Raw genomic sequence first — 13,549 nt, forward strand, 5'->3', positions numbered from 1 at the left:
AACATAAGATCCAAAGCGGGCTCCATGCTGACAGCAGTGAGACCAATGTGTGGCTTGAACTCACAAACTGTGAAATCATGGCCTGAGTTGAACTCAACCGACTGAGCCACCCACGTGTCCCATACAATGGGAATACTTTTATATAACTTTTTATGTGTCAGCCACCGTTACGAACATTTATATATGTTAAGTTTTCACAACAAACTTATAAAGTAGGGGTATCATCACCACACTACCCACCACCACCACCACCACCACCACCGTCATCATCATCCTTATTTTCCAAATAAGGACACTGAGGCAGTGCAAGATTCAGTTATGTCATGTCAGAGATGGATTCCAAACCGAGAGAGTGTGGATATAAGGTTTTGGTGGGGTTTTTTTTTTTGTTTTTTGATGTCTGATCTTATTTATTTGTTCCTCTTACAACAATCTCATTTTTGACTAGACTCAGAGCTTCAGGTAGAAGCTCTCAGAGAAGACAGCCTCCGTCTCTTGGCAATCTGTTCTTGGCATTTTTCTTTGGCCTCCTTCATTCTTTTGGCCAAAAGCATAGCATATTCTGCAGCCTCTTCCTTGTTTTTCTTTGTGCGCTGCTTCTTCAAAGCAATGCACCAACATTTGTGTTGGAGGACACATGGAGTAACAAAACGCTGAATCTTGGGTGCTTTGGTTCGAGGTTTTTTACCTTCTTTGTTTAGGGGCTTTCTCACAACACACTGGTGGACATCATCTTCCTTTGAGAGGCTGAAAAGCTTGTGTATTCTGCTAGCTCTTTGGGGCCCCAGGTGACAAGGCACAGTAGTATCAGTGAGTCCAGGAATATCCTTTTCCCCTTTTTTGACGATGACCAAGTTGAGAACACTGAGATTGGCATCCACAATGCAACACCGGACAGATTTGTGCTTTCTTTCTCCAGTCCTCCGTGGACGGTAGCAGGAATGCCCCTTACTCAGCAGCAGGCAGACACGGCCATGGGTCAAGACACCCTGCTTCATGGGAAAGCCTTGTTTGTCATTGCCACCACTGATTCTGACCACGTAACCCTTTCTTTCTTCCCCTAAGGCATCAGCAGCAACTTCTGTGGCCATTCGCTTTTCATAAAAGGTACGAAGTTTGCGTTCATTCTGTTGTTGTTGTTTTTGCTAGTTACCTAAAAGCACTAAGTAATGTATCCGTTTGGCTTGATACTTCTGAAATCTAAAACAAAAAAAAGAAAAAATACTCTAGTGTGTGTAACAGCCAAATCTTTTCTATTAATTCAACATTCACATTGGTAAAGATGACTAAATAATTTTTTCAAGGTATCACTCCAAGTATTCAGGGACATGAAAGATATTCATGGAGATAGTTCAAATAGTTTCAGCAATTAAGTGACACTGAAATGTGAATCGATCTACAAATGTTCAGTCAAGGTGGTTAGAATAATTTAAACCATGTAGAAGTGTGAAAAACACCATTTGTCTGCATGTCTGCTGAAAGTTGCCTCTTAGAGTGGACACTTCTGGGCTCCCTCTTTCTTTGAGAACTGTCTCTGTCTGTTTCCTATGTTTACTTTTCTTGTGCAACCATTATCACTATCTATCTCCCGAACTTTTTCATCTTCCTCAAATGAAGCTCTGTACCCATTAAACAAAATCTTCCACTCCTTTACTCCCCAGCCCCTGGCAACCACTATTTCACTTTCTGTTTCTATGAAGTTGACTACATACCACATATAAGTGGAGTCATGCAATATTTGTCTTTCTGTGATTGGCTTATTTCACTCAGCATAAAGTCTTCAGGGTTCAACCATGTTGTAGCATGTTTCAGAATTTTATTCTTTTTTAAGTCTGAATTGTGTTCCATTTTATATATATATCATATTTCGTTTGTTCATCTATTGATGAACATCTAGGGTGCTTCTACCTTTTTGGCTATTGCTATGAACATGAGCCTCCCTGCTTTCAATTATTTTACATATATATTTCAATTCCAGAGTAGGATCACTAGATCTTATGGTAATTTTCTCTAATATTTTGAGCAACTGACATACTGTTTTCCACAGCAGCTGCACCATTTTATATCTCCACCAGCAATGTACAAGGGTTCCCATTTCTTTACATCCTCACCAATACTCGTTATTTTCTTTCTTTCTCTCTTCCTTCTTGCCTTTATAGTAGCCATTGTCCTAATGGATGTGAAGTTGTATCTCTCTGTGGGCTTGATTTCCATTTCCTTAATGATTAATGATTAATGATGTTTGAGCATATTTTATTGTGATTATTGGCTATCACTAGAAGAATTTTTAAGGGACACTAATAATCAGAACTTTTCTCATTCTGAGCTTTCCAAGCCTACTGTGCTCAACTTGTTCTTATATTTCCTAAGAATCTTCAGTATCCTCTCACTCCCCCTTTTGCTTAAACTATCTCAGCTTGGTCTCTATAACTTGTAACCAAAATTTCTAACTCAGCTTTCCTCGAGAACTCAATATTCCTTCTTGCCTTTACTGACTTTGCAGATAACTGCAGCATGGGATTCCCTCACTATCTTAGTAGAACATTTCTGCTACATTTTTACCATCCCTGCTTCTTGTTCATATAGAAAACTATTAGCTATGGCAAAGAAAAATACTAAACGTGTTATTTTGTACTTTAATAAATATGGAATCAGTACTTTCCCATGGGAGTCTCTAAGACACATGTTTACTATTGCCCCTTTAACCTGTGTGCCAGGGCAATTGTAGTCTGTGTTGTAGCAGCCAATCAAGCCAACTTCAGAAGATAGAGGAACAGCAATGTGGGTGGGGGTGGAGGACATGCATTGGTGGGGTGGGAAGGTGGTCACTGTGGGGAGGGGGGCAGACTTGCTTGGGTCTCCACATTCTAGTAGTCAATCCCTCGCATTCCTGTTTTAGGATCTCATGTCATAGAATGAGAATTAAATGACATAATCTAGGTACATCACTTCATCCAGGGTTGGCATTTAATAAGAGATCACTAAAGGTTAGCAATCTCCCTCCAAAATACAAGATATTTTAACATTAAAAATTTAAAATTCTCCTTGTTCTAGGGTGACTTTCTCCTAACTAGTATTTAGGAAGCATGGCATATAGACATTTTACTTCTTTTTAAATTAACGTCTTGCATTTAATGTAACAAGATGGCTTTCTAATTGTTCAGTAATTGAACTTAAACAAATGTTACAAAGAGAAAGGAGCAGTGACCATGCCATCATTTAAATGTGGAATGAGGATAAGATCAATGCCTTGATTTTCCATAATCATCATAAGGGTCACATAAAATGCCATTTTCTGTAATGGGGGCTACATCTTCATTCTACCATCAGGACTTCTGAAGTACAGAAAAAGAAGAAAAAAGTTACAGTGTATTTTCACTGACAGCTTAGAATATTTGAATTAATATTCTTTAAGGATCTATAGAGTTTTACCAAAGAATAGTTCAACTCAAATTAAAATGAAAATTGCAGTAATATTTTTCTTCTGAGAAAGAACTCCTTTGTCTGATCTGTCACTGTATCATCACTTATTCTTATGTTATTAGAATGATCGTTCAATCATATTTTCTTCTTTTAGGGTTAATTATAAGCATAAAGACTTGCCATCAGTTCTCTCCCCAATCCCATAACTATATCCTAGAATGTATCATCGGGATTCTCATAAAGCATGACCTTGAACCTGTATCTATCTTTTCCTTTTTTGGAAGGGTTGTGCGTTAAAGTGAGTGTACAATTTGTCAGTAGTAAGATATTACCACACTTCGTCTTTTTTTTCAGACTTGCATCTTTTTTTCTTAAGGAATTTTACAGCGTATTCTGCCAGAACCACCAATATAGATCTGGAAAAACTGTGAGTTCACCCTCAGTCAATGGAAATGACAGAACTCAACCCTAATATTGTGCAGGACTTAACACACTTTGTCAGACATGATTACAGTTTGTTTATAGCTATTCAGTTTCTTAAACTGTGGCCATTCTTTGCTATCTCTCTGTTTGAAAAATGGTTGTATTCTTTATTCCTTTCCCTCAGAGGTCAGACTTTCATGAGAATATAATGATTCTTCAAGGCTTCAGTGTCTTTGTACCCCCTGCCCCCAAACATCGGATTGTTGTTTACGGTTGTTAGAGAGTCACCAACCAAGCCCCGCCAGCTGCATCTGGACCATGATATAATTCCAGTTAATGCTTTGGGAATTGGATGTGGTGTTCTCATCTGCCTCACTAGAATGGATACTTTTTATTCTAGTTGGCAAGATGTAGTCTTCTTAGCTGTAAGGTGGTTCCTGTGGGTATCTTTGATCATGGAAATGATATTTTAAAATTAGAGACATGACTTCACATAAAGCACAAAACAGGCTTTGTCTCCCCTGGAAAGACATGATTCCTGAATATCAACATAAAAAAATAAGCTTAGAGATACAGAATGCTAAAAAGTATTAAAGCTAGTATTGTACTAAAACCAGTAACAAAACGAAAAGGAAACACTGCCATTCTTGAAACTGCCCCATTGTGCCTCAGGTTTTGTTTCTGCTACGTGTTGTAATCTTTACAGCTTAAAGATTTGACAAATTTTGGTAGCAGCTCCATCATTCTCTAACATTTTCACTTTACCTGAGGAAAAAACTGTGTGATTATGAATGCCCTCAGGACAGAGTGATGCCTCACTCATGTCCACTTCTCCAGCACGCTGTACCTAGCCTGACCCTTAGTGGAGCACAATAAATCAGAGGTAAATGGAGTTTTCTCTTATTTTCTGCTTTTCCATAGCTTGAACTTCCTATTAAAGACACCATTTTCTGATGATATTTGACAATTTGATACAGTGTTTTTGATAGCGCATAAAACTGTGGTCTTTATGCCTGATCTAGAGGAACAAAAGAGTTTGCTTCTTGAGTAAAAACTGCAATGTAAAAAAATCTGTTAGCGTGTGTGTTTGTATTTTTTTTCTCCTTATGGTCTTTGAAAATCTCCCAAATTGTAGGAGCATCGGTTCTCACACATTTCTGTCTCCTCATCTACTCTACCTATGTGTTCTGTGGACTTGAAACTCAACCTGCACCAAGCTGGACCCACCTTTCTTTTTTCTTTTAACCAATTCCCTCTGGGTGTCGTTGTTAAACATCATTGTGCTTATTTCAATCACATCTTCCACTAACTTGGCATTGTGCTTGACTTCTACCCTTTGCCTACACCTGACTTCTGACTTACTGCCAAATACTGCCAATTCCACCTTCCCAACATCATCTGCATCTGTCTCCTTTTCTGCACATCCACTGACACTGGCCTCCTTACATCGTGTATGTTTTTCTGCCTTCTTTCTGCTGTACTCTCTCCCCTTTATCAAAAGTAACCATAGTAAAGCAGATAATTATGTCACTCAGCAATTCATTCTTTACCCTAAGGCCCCCAACTTTCTAAAGAAAAAGTACAAACACTCTAACTATTGTTCTAGAATGGAATACAACTTGTACCACAAATTTAATTTAAAATTATCATAGCCACTTTAAAAAATAGGAAGAAATCTACTTTAACCCAGTATTTTAAAATATTATTTCAACATGTCAATATAAAAATTATTAATATTGTATATTCTTTTTTTCTATTAGGTCTTTGAAATATGTTTCTGGCTATATTTCAAGGGCTCAGTGTCACATGTGGCTAATAGCTACCCTGTTAGTGCGGTGCTAGCCCTTTCCCTACCTTTTACAAACCTGTTTCTGACTTTCATTTTCTTTCACTTGTGTATATTCTGTGCCCTGGCCACTTTGAACTCTGTGTTCATATCTGTAAATCATTCAAGTGATCTTGCCACCAAGTGTTTGTGCTGTTTGGTTTGGACGGAATGCTCTTATCCCCTCTACACATCTCAATCCTGGAAGTGCTTTAAAGCTTTGTTCAAACGCCTGTGATCCATGAAGTCTTATCGTCCCTCACACAAAATGAACTATCCCCTCTCTGACTTTCCATAGCTTATTTTCTGTGATGGCACTTGGCAATCTTAAGTTTTCTACATATTTATTCCATAGCTTATTTTCTGTGATGGCACTTGGCAATCTTAAGTTTTCTACACATTTATCATATGTCCTTTCTAGGTCATAAATTTCTGGACAGCAATCACTATGATTCCTTCTTAATGTCACAAAGCATAGTCCTGTGCTTTGCTCATAAAGGCATTTACTGAATGCCTTAAGAATCGTTAAGTTAAACTTCACCTGAAGGTAATTTTACTGACTGGGGTTAGAAATGATTACAAATAACCAACAATGAAAATAGTGTACCTATATATGTATGTAATTATTTTGAATTTCTGTGACATTTAATACAGTGCTTTCAAGCTAGCAGAAAATTCAGCTTTGACAACAATGTATTCGTGTGGCTCATATAAAGAATTAATAAGACCTGGGGCACCTGGATGGCTCAGCCCCTTGAGCGTCCAGCTTTTGGTTTCAGCTCAGGTCAAGATCTCATGGTTTGTGAGCTCGAGCCCCACATTGGGCTGTCCACTGACAGCTCTGAGCCTGCTTGGGATTCTCTCTCTCCCTCTCTCAGTTCCCCATTCCTGTGCACATATGTTCTTTCACTCTTTCTCTCTCAAAAATAAATAAAATAAAGCTTAAAAATAAATAATACATATTTTATTGTTTGCTTTTCCTACTTTCCTGTACCACTCCGCCATCCATTGTAGGTATCTTAGCCCCTCCCAAGTAAACTAGAAGCACTCAGTCCTTGACTCAGCATCTGCTTTCTGGAGAACCTAAGCCATTGAGCTAATCACAGATTTAAGCCTTTAGTGTGGTTTCTGTCTCTCTCCCTTTCCTTCTCCTTTCCCACTCTTTTTTCCTTTCTTCTCCATGATTTTTTCCCTTTCCTTTTCTTACCCAATATTTATGGATTGCCCCATTTTATGCCTATCAGAAACAGAAATGAAAAAAAAGAAGTTTCCTTTGTCCTCAAGGCTTTGTACTGATTTATGTTGAATAATATTCTACTGAATTTATCATGGAATCTCTTCTAGTGAACTTGGCCTTTTAATTTTTTTGTAACTTAGAAAAAAAGACTATTTCAACCTATTGGTTTTGATGACACTAATTTTTGTTTTTTTGAGCTTTTTTGAGAGAGCATAAGATTCTACCTATATGTTTCAATTTATCTCTAAATATCCTTATATTAGACTAAGTGGGGAAAATAACAGTGTAGGTTTTGACAGTACATCATTGAAAACCAACAGAAAAGTATTTATTCCAAATACTTAATTCTATATATTTTTAACTTTTTAAATTCATTTATTTTGAGAGAGAGAGAAAGTGCATGTGTGCAAGCAGGCCAGAGAAAGAGAGACAGAGATAGAGAGACAGAAAGAATTCTAAACAGGCTCCAGCTGTCAGCGTGAAGCCAGGCCCAGGAATTGAACCCACAAATCATGAGATCATGACCTGAGCTGACACCAAGAGTGGGTGCTCAACCAATTGAGCCCCTCCAGCACTCCCAAATACTTAATTCTAAATTACTACAGCTCATTCACTGCTGTGGCTGAGTTGATCCTAGGAGACTGACTTTGACACGGCCTATTAATTGAGTAGACTTTTGTCAATTATTTGAGAAGTATTCTAACAATGCAAACCCAGTAAGAAGGGGGGAAAACCCCAAAACCTCAGTCCTGTAGGTTTGGTTTGATATCAGAATAATACCTGGTTGACTACTTTTTTTAATAAAGAACGTTTTGGGGCTCCTGGGTGTTTCAGTTGGTTAAACATCTAACTCTTGCTTTTGGCTCCCTCATGATCCCAGGGTTATGGGATTGAGCCCCACATTGGGCCCCTCATTGGGGCATGGATCCTTCTTAGGATTCTCTCTTCCTCCCTCTGCCCCATTCCCCAATTGTTCACTCTCTCTCTTTCAAAAAATAAACAAACAATAACAAACTTTCTATGATTGTTTTATCATTTTAAGTTTGGTAATGGAAAAACCTTCTTGGTCTAAATGGATGTTAAGTGGTCTTCCTCTCATGTGCCAGCTGGCATATCATAATACAAACATAATAAAAGTCAAAGCAATTTGAATATAGTACTTCAAATTCTTGTAAGATTGTTTGAAAAGCTTATTACCAACATCATTAGACAAGAACAAATAGAAAAACATACTCAAATATAAACCAGTAGCAGAATTTCAAATACATTTTTTTACATTCTTATAGCTTTGCTAATTCTATTGTTTCTAATGTAAAATCATTGTGTGTTCACCCTACAGAGACATTCCCAGGCATTATTATTTTATACTCAATGATTTTTTTTATTATATAAGACATGTAGCTCTATTTGATTTGCATATCCTAGGGATATGTGTCTATTTTTATTCTAGTAACACTCTTTTGATTACTACAGCTTTGTAATATATTTTGAAAACAAGGCTTACAATGCTTATATTTTTGTTCTTCTCTCAAATTAGTTTGGGGTCTTCTGTGGTTCCCTACAGGATTTTTTCTATTTCTGTGAAAAATGGCATTGGAATTTTGATAGGGATTCTCTTGAATCTATAGACTGTTTTGGGTAGTATGGACATTTTAACAATATTAATTCTTCTAATCCTTGAGCATGGAATAGTTTTCCATTTATTCATGTTCTCTACAATTTCTTTCATCAGTGTCTTAAAGTTTTTAGCATACAAGTCTTTCACCTTCTTGGTCAAATTTATTCCTTCACATTTGATTCATTTTAATGAACTTGTTTTTTAAAATTTCTTTTTCTGGGTGCCTGGGTGGCTCAGTTGGTTAAGTGTCTGACTTCAGCTCAGGTCATGATCTTACAGTTTGTGAGTTGGAGCCCTACTGCTGCTGATAGATCCAATCCTGGAGCCTGTCTTCAGATTCTGTGTCTCCCTATCTCTCTGCCCTTCCCTACTCATGCTCTCTCTCTCTCTCTTTCAAAAATAAACATTAAAAAATTAAAAAAAATTATGATTATTAGTGTACAGAATAACTGTAGATTTTTGTGTATTGATTTTGCATCATTGTATTGTACAATGTTATAGGGATAGTTTCACTTCTTCCTTTCCAATTTTTTTTTCTTGCTGAATTGCTCTGGCTAGCATTTCCAGTACTATGTTGAACAGAAGTGGTGAAAGTGGACATCCCTGTCTTGTTCTGATCTTAGAGGAGACGTTTTCAGCTTTTCACCATTTGCCAAATGCATTTGTGGAGGTAATTTATTTTTAATAACTTTATTTACCATAAAAATTGTTGATTGTTATTTCCCAAGACTGTAATGCTAATACTTTCTAGACATTTTCATTCTCATTATTGTAGAAAATATTTTTGTTTCAGTCTCAACTTGTTTTCCAAGGGTAATTTGTATTTTTCTAGGATAATATTTTTGTTCAATTATATTAGTATTTTAAAATTAAATGGATGCATTGATATATTCTGCTTTGGGGGCTTTTAGACAGATTTCCTAAATATGTCATTAGAAAAATTTCAGTAAATGGTATGCTGTCACTTCCAGACCAGAGAGAACAATGTTTAACTGAATTAGGAACTTACCAGCACTAATGCTTCTTTGTTAAGACTTCATAAGCATTTCATTGACCAAAGTAGCTACCTCTTTGGTCAAAACACTGAATCGCTTATTATCGTTCCATTGGTTATATGGTTAGGACTCTTGAGTAATAGAGAATCAATATTCTTAAATATATCCACAACATAAAAGATATCTTTTTTGTTTCTTTATTCATCAATGTTATAATTTCACTGAAAAGCTATCAAGTTGTTCTGATTTATTCCCTCAAAGCTCGTGCTGCCTTTGCTAATGGTCCTTTGTGCTGCTCTCTAGTTTCTGTGGAAATGCTCATTTCATTATTTTTACTTAAATTGAAAAAGGCTTTCAAGAATGTAATTATCAGGCTCATTTTAAGCATTTGGAAGATTTGGGCCAATTTCTCTTTTAATCTGCCTTTCTCCCTTTCTGAAACAATGGCAAACAATTCATATGCGTATATGTACTCTAACGACTCTATTAGAAGTTAATCTCCAGTGGTGAATAAGACTGTGCCAATTTTGCTTTCAGACTAAATGAAATAAAGAGAGGTAAGATATTTGAAGTGAGTGGTTTTTGGGGTGGACATATGTTAAATGAACATTTTTGTGACTTGCTGGCTCTTAACTGAGCAGAACATTAGAACTGATCAACTGTCATGTGCTTGTTACTTTTTGACATTGATGCTTAGTGACACTTGCCATTGTTGGCTCTGAGACAAGCTTCTTTGATAATTTTAAGGGAAAAAAAGTAGTACCTACAACATACACTTTCCCCCGTCATTCAACAAAACTGACTTGAAAATGAGCGGGAGACATGTTGTGAATTATGTCCTATTACTCAGGCTAGAATGTCATGTAACACCTAGAATTTGCCAGTGTCATATGTCAGGCATTTTTGAAATACATTTGACAAGGTGGTTTTTTGAGGAAGGCATATAACCTAATGTGATATGATGGCAGGCCTAAGCTGTGGACACACTGAAATCAGTTAGATGTTGTTTCTGGAATCTATATTCCTATCCCAAAATATTTATTTAATAGGAAAATTGAAAGCTCTAGGCACTTAGACATAGGCAAGCCTTGCAATGTCCTCACAGCATTAATTTAATTTGACTGAGTAAAACTCTGTTTTTGTATGTGTGTTATCAAGTCAAGTTTATAGAAGTCTGGAACCAAAGAACTATTTAAGCCATACACAGAGTAGTGAAAGTGATTTGTATAAGAAAAGAAGCAACAGCTTGAATTATTTGCTGAAGTCATTGCTTTTCATTGAGGAAATTTGTGAAAGGCAAATTACTTGGTTTGGGGCCAGGTAATATAAATTAACTCTTGGGGGTCATTAGAAGGCATTCTACAGGTTTATAGCCAGAGCTGAACTGTCAGATCAGATCTTAGAGTAGTCACACACTTGATCGTTTCCAGATCCAGGCCATACCTGGCGTTTATTGTTAAATCCCAGGTGCCTGCATAGTAAAACCAATATGTTCTCTGCAAATGTGCACTTTGCTGTTACTAATCAATGGTTAAACAGTTTGCAGGTACTCATTGGAGCTGTGTGTGTGCTTTCCCAAGGCCTTCTGGTAGAAACACTGCTTCAAAGGCCACGTGGAAATGTTGGGATATATACTGGCACAGTTAGTCGTAATGCATGAAACTGCAACAAATGGCAGTGCAGAGCTCATTGGACTAAATTGATATTGGAGGTGAGAGTCAGTATTTATCTAGTGGTTATATTTATCTAGTAGCTATGGGACAAAGGTACATCAGCCTACCTAGTAATACCCCATGTGTCTGTTTTCTCATTTCATGTTAGAATAGTCAGCAAGCCCAATTTCCTTCCTACAGTTGTAATAATCAAATATGATAGTGATGATACATATTCAACACTGAATCTTTACAGCCATGACTAGTCTATGAAGAAAAAGTCTTGTTATCTCAATTGTTCTGTAAAACAATTCAGAGGATTTTTTTACAAATTATTTTCTTCCATATGCTTATTCTTTTGGGTTTCCAGTATGATTGATATTTTATTTTGTTTATTTTGAGAGAGACAGAAAGAGTTCATATGAGCAGGGAAGGGGCAGAGAGAGGGATGAGGGGGGAACAGAGAATCCTAACGGGCTCCACACTGTCAGCAGAGAGCGCAATGCAGGGCTCAAACTCTTGAATCCTGAGTTCATGACCTGAGCGAAATACAGAGCCGGTTGCTTAACCGACTGAGCCACCCAGATGCCCCTGATTGATATTTTAGAAACATTTAGAATCATTCTTCATGTCATGCCTCATGCCTGGAAGTTAAAGTGGAAAAAAGGAAGAAATTTTCTGTTAGTCCTGAACACACGTGGTTTTGTGTTCATGTATTTGCCTAGGGCTCTGCAGTCTGAGGAGCTGGAATTTCCTGTCCCTCTGACATTATTTCCTTAAGGAAATAGTGATAACATAATGTTTGCGAGAGCTTCAATGCTTTTAAATTATGGCTTCACTCTTTTGCTAACACAGTCTAGCATCTTAGGGGCATATAATAGCTTTCTTCTATAACATATGTATGATGAAAATATAGTTATGCCTCTATTTAAGAATGTGCTAATATTTAAGCATGTACTTGTGGATACCTAGCTGGCTTAATTGGTAGAGACAGTACTCTTGATTTCACAATCCTGAGTTCAAGCCCCATGTTGGATGTAGAGCTTACTTAAAAAAATATATATATAAAGAAGAATGTACTTGGCTATCTTCTTTCAGTAGGTGGTTTATACAAATAGAATATAGTTATCTTTAAATCCAAATACCAATTATGTTTTCAACATCCTTAGAAGCAAACATTTAAAATCCATTTTATTGTTTTAATATTACTGCATATATTTATATAAATAAAAATAAATGATATTAGATCAACTTCAGATTTGTTTAATTCCTGTTGAATATGTTCTACTTGATATAATGCTTGGCTCTTGTGAACTACAAGAGAGAGAATGTGAAGCATGAAGAACTTCAGTCCAAAGATACTCAGGAGATAGACTGGGAGTCAGTGATGAATTGGAAGTGACAGGCAAAGGAGAATGAAGATTTAAGAAGTACGCCATGCTTCTGACTTGAGTAAGTGAATGAGAGAAAACAGATCGGGGAATAAGATGAATTTGGCTTTGTATATATAGAATATGAGCTACCTAAGGACATAGAAAAGAAATATCTTGTAAACATATGGATTTGGGCTGCAAACTTGGGGAGTCATTGTCATAAAGACAGTAGATAAATTAGATGAGGGGACCTCCTTTTAGCCTGTCTCCACACACACTTCCCAGGCACAGAAGACAGAACCCTGGGGAGCATTCACTTATAGGAGTTGAACACAAAGAGGAAGCCATAAAGTTGACTCAGAAAAATCAGGTAAAGAAGGAGGTGGAAGATCAAGAACTCAGTGTCAGAGAAGTCTAGGAACCAAAATATGTCAATGAAGTAGGGTGGCTGAATGGCCCAGCACCATAGAAAGGTCAAGTAACAAATGAGCTGAAATGTGTTCTCTGTATTTATCATTAAAGGAGTGGGTCCTAGAAGTAAAGCTCAGAGAGGTTAAGGATCAAATTAAAGCAATTTCCAGTGATGGCAGTGATGGGATGTGGCCATGATGTGGCTGGAATGAAGGAGAACAAATAATTTTAAGCAGTTAGATTGTAGTGTGGGTTAGTGTATAAGGGTTCTCCAAAGAAACAGAACCAAGATAAGAAGAGATTTATTGTGTGAAATAAAATTGGCCCACACAATTATTGAGGCAGAGAAGTCTCATAATATCTTGTCTGCAAGCTGGACAAAAAGGGAAGCTTGTAGTGTAATTCAGTCTGAGTCCAAAGACCTAAGGATGGGAGGGGAATACGAGAGTAGGAGGGTGGGAGTGCTAATGCAGTCCTAAGATTCCAAAGGCCTGAGGAGCAGGAACTCCAAGGTTTGAGAGTAGGAGAAGATGGATGTCCCAGTTCAAGAAGACAGAGAGAGAGAGAGACTGAGAGAGAGAGTGAATGAGCA

At 37.1% G+C, this 13,549-nt stretch overlaps 1 pseudogene; it reads right to left on the bottom strand.

The window, feature by feature from the left end:
* Positions 1 to 458: 458 nt before the first annotated feature.
* LOC115296907 lies at positions 459 to 1,091 on the bottom strand (annotated as a pseudogene).
* Positions 1,092 to 13,549: the final 12,458 nt, after the last annotated feature.

Source organism: Suricata suricatta, chromosome 7 (assembly GCF_006229205.1).
Source record: "Suricata suricatta isolate VVHF042 chromosome 7, meerkat_22Aug2017_6uvM2_HiC, whole genome shotgun sequence".
Taxonomy (NCBI): Eukaryota; Metazoa; Chordata; class Mammalia; order Carnivora; family Herpestidae; genus Suricata; species Suricata suricatta.